Below are 12,562 nucleotides of genomic sequence, written 5' to 3'. Positions count from 1 at the left end.
AAATCTGGATTAATTGTATTTCAGTATAGATATCAAACACCATATGGGAAGCAAAAAAGAAATATCAACTATGTATATATCTTAATCTAAGATGGCTAACATCAACGGGAGACACATAGCAACCACTAAATCCAAACAACTTTATTTTGACTATAATTAGAGTTAAAACGACAGATGAATGAGAAAGAGCTAATAATTCGAAAATCACAAAATTGATAAATTAGTTTCGCATGGCCAAAACATCTTGAGTTGAATTTAGAACCAACGAAGAGAATTTAATGTCTAGAAACCTTCTAGCCAACATTTTTGAATGTCACTCTTACAATATTTAACAATTATTCTTCCAACTTGTGATATTATTTAATACTACTTATTACTGTAGACTGTAGGCTGGATTGGGTTCAAGTCATTTTAATGCAACCAAGGAGAGATTTTGCACGAGCTTGTACGCCCAAAATAAAGCCTTGAGAGGTGGTTAACAAGAGCAAAGTACTTCTTCTAATCTGTTTATATGACCTAATATTGAATAACAATTCTTCTAATTACCAGTTTATATCCCACAGGTGTCACACATTTTGACTTTTGGAGAAGTATGACTTTAAGTGTTTTTTTAATGTACACCTTCAGCAGCAGATGTGTGACTCGAGATGTGTGTCACTACTAGAAACCTGGCAAAATTCGTCCACGGAATACCGAACGAAGTCGGTCGGAAAAAACAAATGACCGAAATCGGTTGAAAATTGAATAAATTGGTCGCAAAAGTTAAAGAAAATATTTCTGACAACAAAAATAGTAGTCCCACGGCAAAAAAATAAAAATTCCGACCGATTTCGGTCGGAACTTAGTCAATATTTGACCAAGACCTAGTCATACTTGTATATTATCTACAAAAATATTTTTTTATTAAAATTTTTCAAAAATTTCGACCGACTTCGGTCGGAATATTTGAAATTATGCTTTCCCGCCCAAGGCAATTGGTTTCTAATATAACAAAAATTATATATGTAAATGCCTAATTTTCGCTTTATATATATATATATATATATATATATATATATATATAATATGTATGTGTGTGTGTGTGTTTGTTCTTATTTGTGTATGTATAGGTTTTAAGAGTTGAGTAATGGTTTGATAAATGGGGTGGGGTTTGGGCTAGTGTAATTTAATTAAAATTGTGCCAAAATTGGCCCAAAATTTGAGCCCAAAGAGCCCAAACCCGGTCCAAAAGGGGGCTGCCAAGAAGAGCTAAAAACGACGTAGTTTGTCTTGAAACTACGTCGTTTTGGTTAAGTGACAAGATTCAATCTCATCCACCCATCTTGATTTAATCCAATGGTCCTAGTTTGATCTTCATCCTAGGTATTTAAAGCCTAAAATCCCCAAATACTTCCCCATTTCCCCCTTATTTCCTCTCTCTTCTTTCCCTCTCCTTCTTCTCTCTTCTCTCTCTCTCTTCACTCTCTTTACGCCGCCCCAGCTCCGCCCACCGCCGCCTGCCGGATATCGCCGCCGCCGGCGGACCACCTCCAAACACCTCCAAATTCACACCACGTAATCTCCAAAACTTCCTCTTTCCATATCTCCAAACCAAATCCTAAAAATATCCCTCAAACTCCTTGAATCTTAGATCTAGGAAACTTTCCCGCCACTTTTTTGCCCAATTTCTTGAAGCTCCAACCACTACCACCTCCAAAATACCTACATCAATGGATAGAGCTCCTCAAGACCTAGCTATTGATGTCAATTCTACCCCAAAAATCCGGCGACCAAAATCCGGCTTAATTCCGGCGACCTCCCGGAACACCCTCTTTGGCATACCACCATTTTTTTGGCCTTTGATGTGTAAAATGGTAAAATACTATTCTTTTTCATGGCTGACTGATTTTTTTATTTTTATTTTTAATTTTCAGATTTTATTTTTGTCTATTATTAATTATTTTAGCATTAGTTTTTGAAGTTTGAAATGTTAAATTTTCTGTTTTTGCACTTGTTGAAGTAGTAAAATAGTTTTGTATTGATAAAAGTGAGGTAATGAAAAATACTTAAGAGTATATGGTACTTGTTTGGTTGTTTGTTTACTGCTTCAAGACTCTTTGAGTACAACACTCAAAAGTCAAATTGTTTGGTAAGAAAATGTAGACCTTTGGACATTATTTGAATAAAGTCTATCTTTGAATAGTGGAGAGCAGATTTTGTTTGAAATACTTGACAAGATTTGAACTAGAAAGTCTTGCTTTTTGAATTTAAGAGCAGATTTTGTAGAAAAATCTGTCAAAAAGATTGATTTTTAATTTTTTGAAATAGCTGGTTGTTTTGATATATAGAGGGGACTCCATCACACTTCCACAGGGGGCATTTTTTATAATTGCTTTGTCACAAAAACAAAAAAAAAATCAACAGTTGAACACATGAAAAGTAAGCTGAAATGGTGAGCTTTGGGAGTGAATCTTAGAGTGCAAACTTTTAGAAAAGTATAAGTCCTCTTTAGAGTTCGTTTCTGGGTTCCCTCTCTAAGGTTTCGGGTTGTTTTAACACGGATTTGCTGCTGGTTTTGCTGCTATTTTGCTGCTGTTTTTATGCTGCTTTAGTTGCTGAACTACTGTTTATTCTTTTGCTACCAGGTAATCCTTTAAGACTCGTAATGTACGTATTTTCAGCAATGGGAACAACTTGAACATGCTGCACCATTTAAATGTGTTTGATGTGATGAATAGTTTGACAACAAAAGAGCTTGTATGTTATTGTTATGTATCAAGCATGTGATAATGTGAATATAGTCCTTCATAATACTTGAATATTGAGTTGTAAGTTTTTGAATGTGATATGTAAGTCGTTTATGGATTTTTTAAGCATGTTTTCAAGCTATTATATCCGAGTAACAATGCCATGAATAACTTTAGGTGTATAACACATAACATGAGTTCGTTTTAGTTGCTGAAATTTCACTGCCAACATATGCTTCTAGGAATGCTGTGATAATATCTTTGTGAAGCTGGCCATTTTGCTGGATTTGCAAAAATGACTATTTTTGTAAAGTGGGCGTTTATATAATTGTGACTATGTAGTTAATGGTCATGAACTCAAACTAAGTAAAGAGCTAAGATTGTATCAACTTTGGGCCTTATTGAATCAAAGATAAAAGTTGGCCCATTTACCTTTGAACAACAAAATTACCTCTTTTCTTCTATTTAGCATTGGGCCAATTGAAATTCATTTCTTGGCCCATTTTAATAATAAATTCCAGCAGCCCAAAAGCTCCATACAAGCTGGCCCATTTTCTTTTAACAAGAAGTTGGCTCATTTCTTTTAAAATAGGTAAAGTTGATCCAACATTTATTTGCATAATTTTTCCCAACTATAAAGCTCGAAAAAATAATAATAATATCATATTTTTCTACTATTTTAATTAACTAGTTTCCCTTTAATTAATTTAAACGTTAGGCAAATAGTAGGTGCGCTTTAACTTCACGGACTCACTTGTGTAGCGTGACGCTTAACTTTTAATATGTTAATTCATCAATTTCATGTCATATTCAATAGTTTTAATTAATTTATAAATCTTTTGTCATAATCACGGATTCGCTTGCGTAGCGCGGTAGTGACATTTAATAAATTTTCTGAAAAAAAGAGGGTTAATATTTCCTCCAACACAATTGCAGCAATTTTTCAAAAGTAAATAACGTGCTAACAATCGTCTGTCATGACTGCGGATTCGCTTGCGTAGCGCCGTTATGACTAAATAATAAATTTCGTCGATCACGCATTCGCTTGCGTAGTGTGGTTATGACATCTTATTATTCAAAAATATTCTTTAATTTTTTCTAATAATCAAGAGATAAAAGAGGATAGGTAAAACATGAAAATAATATAAATCACAGTTTGTCCAAAATTAATTCAAGCCAAGTTTAAGTCAATAAAGCGACCGTGCTAGAACCACGGGACTCGGGGAATGCCTTATACCTTCTCCCCGGTCAAAAGAATTCTTTACCCGAACTTTGTTTTTGCGGACCGATTAAAATAGAGTCAAACCTTCTGCGGACCGATTAAAATAGAGTCAAACCTTCTTTTGACTAGGATCCAAATAAATGGTGACTTGGAACACCGAAAAAAATCTATTCTAAGTGGCGACTCTGAATAATAAAATAATCCCTATTCAGATTTTGTCACTTTAATTGGAAAAACTCTTTGGCCCATACACATATTATTATTATTTTGAGGGGTAGAAAAGAGGTGTGACATCTCTGGCGACTCTACTAGGGATGCGTGAGAAAACGAGCTAGTACATGTTGACTTTTTATTTGGCTTTATTAATTTTGTAAATATTGTGATTTATTTGTGCCTAATGTGCTACCTGTTCGATTTTTATCATTTTGATATTGTTGAACTGTACATATAAACTGTTTTCTCACGTACTCCCTCTGAGTCTTTTTGAAATTAAAAATTGGGCATTTGCTTGACATTGCTCGCTTTCTTTGAGATAGCCGAGGTGTTCGTCACCCGGTGAAGGATTTTAGTCACACCTGTTTTAGGCGGGAGCACCACCAGTTAAGCCGGAAAGCAATGCTACTGGTACACTGACCCTCCTCGGCTCGAGTTGTCCGCTCGAGTAAGCCAGTCTAGATACCTTCTCCAATAGGATCTAAACCTAAGAACAAGCCTCATGCCGGATATCCCTAGTAGGTTCACTTTATTTGCATCACGTGCATTTGACTTAGCGAAACTCGACACAGGGGCCGGGTCCGTATAAGACAGGTATCCTCTTTGAGACCATCATGTTCACGTATGTGCTACTTGATACATCATTTGGAAGGCTTACTTGCATTGTCGACCGGTTTTAAAAAAAATTAGTGTAATTATTAAAAATGAAAAAAAAGAATAATTCTCCTAGTTTAGTGCAAATAAACCTTTTTTTAAAATATATATATATATATATATATATATATATATTGTAGTAGTCTGGTGTGAGTTGTAAAGATTAATTTTCATTAAAAAAAAACAAAAGGGGAGAGTACCCTGTTTTACTGAACTACGCGGGTTTGATTCTCACCGGATGTGAGATACGTAGGCAACCTCCATCGGGTTCAACCCACATGTTTAAAAAAAAAGGAGCATAAAATTTTCAAAAAAAAGGGCCTATTTTGGACACCTTTTACTGTCTGGCCCTCATGTTCCAGCTGTTTTGCCAAGACAGCCTTAAAATCTTCTTGGGAAGTGTTGAAGGGCCATTTTTGTAAAAATAGTTACTTTATCCATATTTATTCATCTTTTACCATTTTGCCCTTATGTCTGGCCATTTTTGTCGAAGCAACTTTAAACCTTTCCGGAAAGATTGTTTTTGCAAAAAATAACTATTTTTATCTGGTTATACTCATATTTCAAAGGGTCATTTTCGTAAAAATAGTTTTTTTTTTATTTATTATTTTGTCTATTTTATTGTTTTGTTCATGTGTTTGGCTGTTTTTGCCGAGACATCCTTTATGCCTTCTATGGAGGTATTAAAGGCCCGTTTTTGTAATAATAACCATTTTTTCGCTTTTATCATCTCAACTTTTGAGTCCGGTAATTTCAAAATATATATTGTAATTAAAATAAAAATAAAAATAGATCGAGTCCTAAATTGACCAAAAAATAAAATAAAATAATGAATGATCATAATTTGCATATAGTTTAGGTAAGTCCTAACCCTTTTTTATCTTATTCTTAGGATCACCATGAGTTCTCCACAAAGAAGCAGTCAGAAAAGGGTAAGGGACGAGACACCTCCTATGTTCTTGATCAGAGATAAGACCCCGAGTAGTCTCTATAATTGGTGGGCTAGTTTTGCTACATGGGAACGGAATCGAGTATTTAAGCACTTCAAGTTCCTCACCAACCTCATGGGAATTAAGCCTAACAGAGATTTAATCGAGGCTCTAGTAGGTTTTTGGGACCCCGCGAACAATGTCTTCAGGTTCAAAGATTGTGAAATGACACCCACATTGGAAGAATTAGGTGGGTTCACCGTGTGAGCACGTGATTTTTGTTTTACGCGACAATCACTCCAAAAGAAACAAAAATAATAGCAATCGGTCTTGCTGTACAATTTTTGGATTTTTACGTGGTATGTTGTTAATTATTTATGATTTTTGCCCATGTTATTTTTATTAAAACAAAAATACAAAAATAAATGTGTCGTGTGTAGTTGAACCGTAATTGGTTTTAAAAGGAAAATCGTAAAAAATATGCGTCTTTTATTCTATTTCTTGTTGTCATTAAGTGATTTTATTTTAATTAAATGTCAATGTGAGTGATAATTGTTGTTTTGAGTATTAATTAATATTGGTATGATTTTATTAGGAATTTATTTTTTAAGTTGTAAGAAGGAAAACATTGGATTTGGGCCATAATTTCAAATGAAATCAGGCCCAAACTCATACAAATGACCCAGTCCAACCAGGCTTTCTGCGAGATGCCCCAAACGACGTCGTATAGGCGTCATCCTTTTGAGCCGTTGATTGATTCAGGGGAACGACCCAGATCAGACCAATCCTTTACCCAAACGACGCCGTATAAGGCCGTCTAATCTCAGCCGTTCAAGCCGGGCTGATCTAACAGCCCTCGTTCCATCTCCTTTACCCGTTATCAGGCCCGACCCAATGAAACCCAGCCTAATCCACCCCAGTATGAAAGCAAACAACATTGTTTCACTTAAACCTCCAGATCCAGGCCGTTGATCTCGATTGATCTAACGGCTGAGATCAGGCCATCCACCCCATATATAAGCTTTCCACCCATACCCCACCCCCTATCCAAATACCCCTCCTTCGTCCTCATCCCTTCCAACAGACCCAACCCCGGAACCCTAGAGCCGCCCCCTTTCCCCTCACCAAAAACCCGGCGGCATGGACGCCGGTGACCCCCACCTTAACACCCTAGGACCACCTTGACACCCTGAACATGAATCCATCAACCACTTAGCCCGAATCCCCTCCCACCTTCTCGAATCTTCATTTGAAGATTCGAGTCGGACCTCGACTTACACCGATCTACCCTAGATTCATACCAGACAGTCCCCGGACCTCCCTCGTGACCAAACCATGCTTGGTTTGGTCCGAATCTAACCAAGGAAACCCAAAACCCAAATCTACCCTTAGGAACCCTAGAAGTTCTCATGCCTGGTTTGTGTCCGTTTAAGCCAAGTGATTAGGGTATAATGGACCTTAATCGAAGTGTTCTCAGTTGAGAACACTTCGATTAAAGTCCGTTCAACCCCAAGAAGGTTCATTTCAAACACGAGCTGGTTTTCTGATTTTTTCAAGGACTTTAAGGTAGGTGTGTTTTTCTTTCCTCGATTCAATACATATGTTGTTAAAGGTCTGTTCGTATGGCCAAATGTTTTGTTTAATTTGTGTCTTTTAAATTTTATCAACTGTTGTTGTCCACCTCTGTGTTTGATCGAGTCTATCTTCTATTCACTGATAATGTGTATATGTGTATGAGCTATGCAATCAATTGAACTTTGAAATTGACTGATTAATTGATTCACCAGTACAACTTTTGTTTAGTCAGTACAATTTGAATTGTATGTTGATACTGTTAGAGTTCTGATCATGGCTTTCGATTGTATATGTTGTAATTAGTATAGTCGAGTCGATACACATCGTCAATAAGTTCAAAGTTTTGAATGATAATAATTTGATTGGGTTTTCTGTTGAAATCCTACTTAAATCAAATTAGGAATTGAGTTTAACTACTTATTGTTGTTGTACTTGAATCAGAAATTTAAGGGTCTTGGTCTATAACTGCAGTCTGAATTGGGGGGCATGTGCACTTGTGCACAATATGTGCATAAAGGCCTTTGTTTAGATGAAGAATAACTTGACAGCATGTGCTGTCAGGTTATATTCCTGCTGCCCATGTCTGCTTTTAGTTTAATAAGCCAATTAAAAGGGCTGTCAGAAATCTCATGGGAATGTTTCATATTTTAAAATGTTGAATGGAAAAACAGCAAGAAAGAGAAGGTTTCTGATGTGTTTTAACAGGTTGTAGATAGCCTGATGTTAGGCTATAAATGGAAAAAGAACTTCCATTAGTAGGGGGACTAGATTTTTGAGCAACTGAGACAGATTTTTGGAGACTGAAAATTGACACTGGATTTTAAAAGGAGAGGAAAACATCTTTGAGGAAAAACAGAGAGGCATATACAAACACACATACAAGAGAGAAAAACATACAAAAAATCAGAAACTGTTTCTTCCTACTGTTTGTTTGGTTCTCAGTTTGTTCAACCTGTTCAATCAATTCTGTTTTCTTTCAAGTATCAGCTAAGTTTATTGGTTGGGTTTGCATTGGTTGTTCCTCCTGGATTTGGTCTGTCTTGGAGCTTTGGTTTCTACTGCATTGTTTGCTGCTGTCATTTTGCCATTTTTCATCGGCTATAGTTGTATCTCGCACTGGGATTTGTCCTTGTTTGTTACCTGCTGTTACTGCTGTTGTTTGGTATTGCTCCTATTGCTACTGACTTCCCTACTTCTTCTATTACATTCAACATCCAGGTACACATTCGAACTCCGCATTGATGTAACAATGAAAGCATGAAATAAAAGATACGCGGGAGTTAATTTGTTCGTTGCTGCATTTACAGTTTTATAAACATTATTAGATTTGTGTAACCTATTTAGTTTGCAACTTATTGAAGAATACATAGGTTAGCCTGTACTTAATTGAAGTTTAGTGTGTTTAAAATTGTGATTTCAGTTATCTAGTTGGTTGTATGATAAAGAATGTGTGAGTGGTTGGCATACGGATAATTAGATTTCCTTCAGCTATATTTTGTACATATAGGGCAGAATGTTTTAAACCCTGCAGAATACAATGTAGCTTTAATCTTTTAAGTTCTAACTTTATCAGATCTCGTTAGGCAGTTTACATGACCACGTTCGAACCCTATTAGTAGTAGTTTCCGATAGTCAACTCTATTGACTTAGCTTAAATAAGTTAGTTTAAATTCAGATTTGAAGAACGTTTTAACGTAGGTTTTGGCAGTTTTATTAATCTTGTATATTGATATCCTCTAGTAAATTAAAAGGCATGTTCATCCATGAAATAAGGCACGGAACAATTCACGTCTCATAAACAACTAATCAGATAATCAAATAAGAGTCCGAAGCTGGTCAAGCATGTAATTTAATCAACGTGTACTTTTCCTTCTTTCATTTTTCTCAAAGATAAACAATAAATGTAGTCGCCATTAGGTTTATCCTTTCATAAAATAAGGCGAGCCTCGCCAAACAAAAAAATGTAAATTGCGGGGCCCTCAATAATTAACCATAATAAATACTTAGAATTCGGGATGGACTGTTTAGTGAATTTCACTGCCTTCCCCAAAGATAATAACGCGTTAGACTCTTTAGGCGCGACTTAATTAAATTACATTCTTAAATTCGGGTGCGCATTTATGTGACCCAAATTCAAATCTCAACGGAGTCGAAATGTGTTAACAACTACGGGTGCATTGATTGTGACGTGGTTCGAGATGCATTTTCACGACGTTGCAATTCTATAAAAAATAAATGATAATAATAAAAGCGGTTTAAACTTAATAAAAGCACATAAGTCACAACATGTATTTAAATCAGATATTTAGCCATTATAACAATTTAAGCGACCGTGCTAGAACCACGGGATTCGAGGGTGCCTAACACCTTCCCTCGGGTCAACAAAATTCCTTACTTAGAATTTCTGGTTCGCAGACTTCATTTGGAAAAGTCGAAAATTTCCTCGATTTGGGATTCAAGATAAACCGGTGACTTGGGACACCAAAAGCCAAACCTTTCCCAAGTGGCGACTCTGAATTAAATAAATAATCCCATTTCGAATATTGTCACTTAAATTGGAAAAACTCCCCTCGCGCATTTAACCCTTCGGGGCGGGGCGCGCAAAAAGGAGGTGTGACAGCTCTGGCGACTCTGCTGGGGATTAACCCAGAACCATTGGTTCAGGGTTCAAGAATTCGAGCTTAGAATAATTGTTATATTTGGCTTTATTATCTGATCTTTATTACATGTTTTTGCATAACGTGCTAAATGTTGTCTTTTACCGCTTTGATATTATCTAAACTGTATATAAACTGTGCCGAAACCCTTCTCTTCTTACCTCCGGGGAGAAGCTCGCTGGTCGAGACTCCCTATTCTGTTAGTGTCGATACCTGAAATAAGAAAGAGGTCGGACAAGTTACAAAGCCGGACGATCTCGCGGGTCCCCGGTACGTAGCCCCCTCCTCGACTCGAGTTGTCCGCTCGGGTACACAGTCTAGAACAAATACCCAGGGTATAAACCTAGTATAACGAAACTTCATGCCGGATCCCTAGTAGGAACGTTTATTTGCATCATGTTGCATTTGACTTAGGGGGCTCAACACAGGGGTTGGGTCCGTCTAGGACAGGCAACCTGAATTGAAAAGACCACCCTGCTGCATCCTATTTGTTTTGTGCATTTATTTGCTTCGGTTCCGCATGCTGACCGGTTTCTAAAAAGGAAAAATAGCAGCGTAGGGAGATAATTACTTATTTTTGGAAAAATAAAACCAATGTCCAAGTAGTGTCAAAAATACCTGGGTACATCGGAAATGCTGAACTTCCATTAAAGCAAAAATACCTGGTCGCCCTAAGGGTCGTCACGGTGCATTGGTTCTTAGATTCACTAAAGATACCCAGGACGGTCCACAACCCGGATCTGGCTGCCGGTTTTTGTACTCCATGCTTCATATATGAAAGGTACGGTCATGAATAAGGATTCAACAATCCGATCAACAAACTGTGTAGCAAAGGTATTCGTCAGAAGTGGGACAAGCACAGACGGGTAGCTTTCATGATGATGTTTTTGGGCCTTCTGATATTTCCGAGGAAAGACGGGAATATTGACCTGAAAATATCTGGGGTAGTCAGTACTTTGCTCACTCAAAACAATAGCGCTCTCGCGCCTATGATAGTATCTGATATCTTTCGAGCTCTCACAGCTTGCAAAGCCGGGGGAATTTCTTCGAAGGTTGTAACTTGCTGCTACAAATGTGGATGACTGAACATCTTTTCCATCGTTCCGAGCTCTTGAGCCATGGTTCCTCGGAGAAAACTTGCATAGAAGAATTTTACATGAGAACCAAAGAGATCAGTCTGCCTAAAGGAGTTATGGCATGGACCTCATTCCTTCAAGCTCTTACTGCCAGTCAAATACGGTGGACACTGGGATGGTTGCCTGTTGACGAAGTCATATATATGCCAGCAACTAGAACTCATTTCTTACTAATGGGGCTTAAGAGCATTCAACCTTACGCGCCTTGCCGAGTTTTGAGACAGCTCGGAAGATGCCAGACAGTACCGCATGAGGAAGATCTTAGCGCTCAAACAATTGAGATAAGTCCTGACGGACAGTTTCCAGAAGCAAAAATTCGCCAAATCTGGAATGAGTGTCAACATTTGAAATCAGATACTTGCGTGCGGGATCGATCCAAAGGTGAGACGGCGCCAGGTTACCTTGCATGGTATAGAAGGGAACTTGAGCATGAAAGGCCGGCTAAGAGACCCCACATCCTGAATTTCGCCGAATCGTCGCAAAGGCAGTGGGATTGGTTAGCAAAAGAAAGAGGCTATTGCGCCGAAATCAGCAGGTTAAAGCAACAAGTGGAAAGCCTGAAATATGAGCACAACATGCAAGTCGCTACCGATCTGGGGGAACGAAACAGGTTGACTCAGGAAAGTGAGATGCTCAGGGCCCAGATCAAACGGATGAGGATGGACGTTGATAAACAGCCAAGGAATCGATCGGACGAGCTGTTGATAAAGATGTTAAAAAGTGAAGTCAGGGAATGGCAAGAGGGATTAGAGAAATCTAAAAACGTCGTAGCAGAGCTCAAGGCACAGTGGGATACAAGAGCAGATAAGCATCGCCGATACTTGAATCAATTGAAAGGCGACCACGAGAAAACTGTTGCTAAAATAAAAAGAGAGATGGCTACACTTGAGATCAAAGCAGCTAATCAGGCCAATGATTTCCAAATTGAGAGCAGATACTGGTACGATTTGTTAGCCCAGATGAAGTTAGAAGTACGGCGACTGAAGAATCAGCATATACAGGATGCTCAGGTATTCAAGATGTGTAGCGATCAGATAAAACGCCTACTCATAGAGAAGAAGCAAACCAGAGATAGGATCAAGGCCATTGCCCATGCCATCACCAGACGATGTCTACGATGTGAGAACATGACCAGCGTTACCGTCCTCTCGGCAGTGATGAGTTATGTCAAGCAGACCATGCATGAGCTGGAGCAGCTTGAGAGGGATCTCACACCTAGGACCGCGGCGAGGCCGAGTGATGCCCCGCGGGCACCAATGTTCAAAACCATAATGTACTCATAAGTCAAGCATCTTCTGCCTGTTTTTCCCATCAGTTTGTTTTAGTCTATTTGAGTCTAGGTTTATTTTCAAAGTTTGCTCTTTCTTTTGCAAAATGTAGTTTGTAATAGACCGTTTCAACAATAAAAAGGTTGCTTCTTTTACGCTCATTTGTGTTTTTGAACTACGTA

At 37.9% G+C, this 12,562-nt stretch overlaps 1 long non-coding RNA gene across 1 annotated transcript; it reads left to right on the top strand.

Moving 5' to 3' along the window:
• Positions 1 to 1,395: 1,395 nt before the first annotated feature.
• Positions 1,396 to 2,868, top strand: LOC138876982 (uncharacterized). The gene is made up of 2 exons (XR_011402302.1): positions 1,396 to 1,853; positions 2,625 to 2,868. It is a non-coding gene; the product is annotated as an uncharacterized lncRNA (long non-coding RNA).
• The last annotated feature ends 9,694 nt before the right edge of the window (positions 2,869 to 12,562 follow it).

The sequence above is a fragment of the Nicotiana sylvestris genome, chromosome 9 (genome assembly GCF_000393655.2).
Source record: "Nicotiana sylvestris chromosome 9, ASM39365v2, whole genome shotgun sequence".
NCBI lineage: Eukaryota > Viridiplantae > Streptophyta > Magnoliopsida > Solanales > Solanaceae > Nicotiana > Nicotiana sylvestris.
Note: the sequence above shows the minus strand (reverse complement) of the source record. Positions and strands in the feature narration are given on the sequence as shown.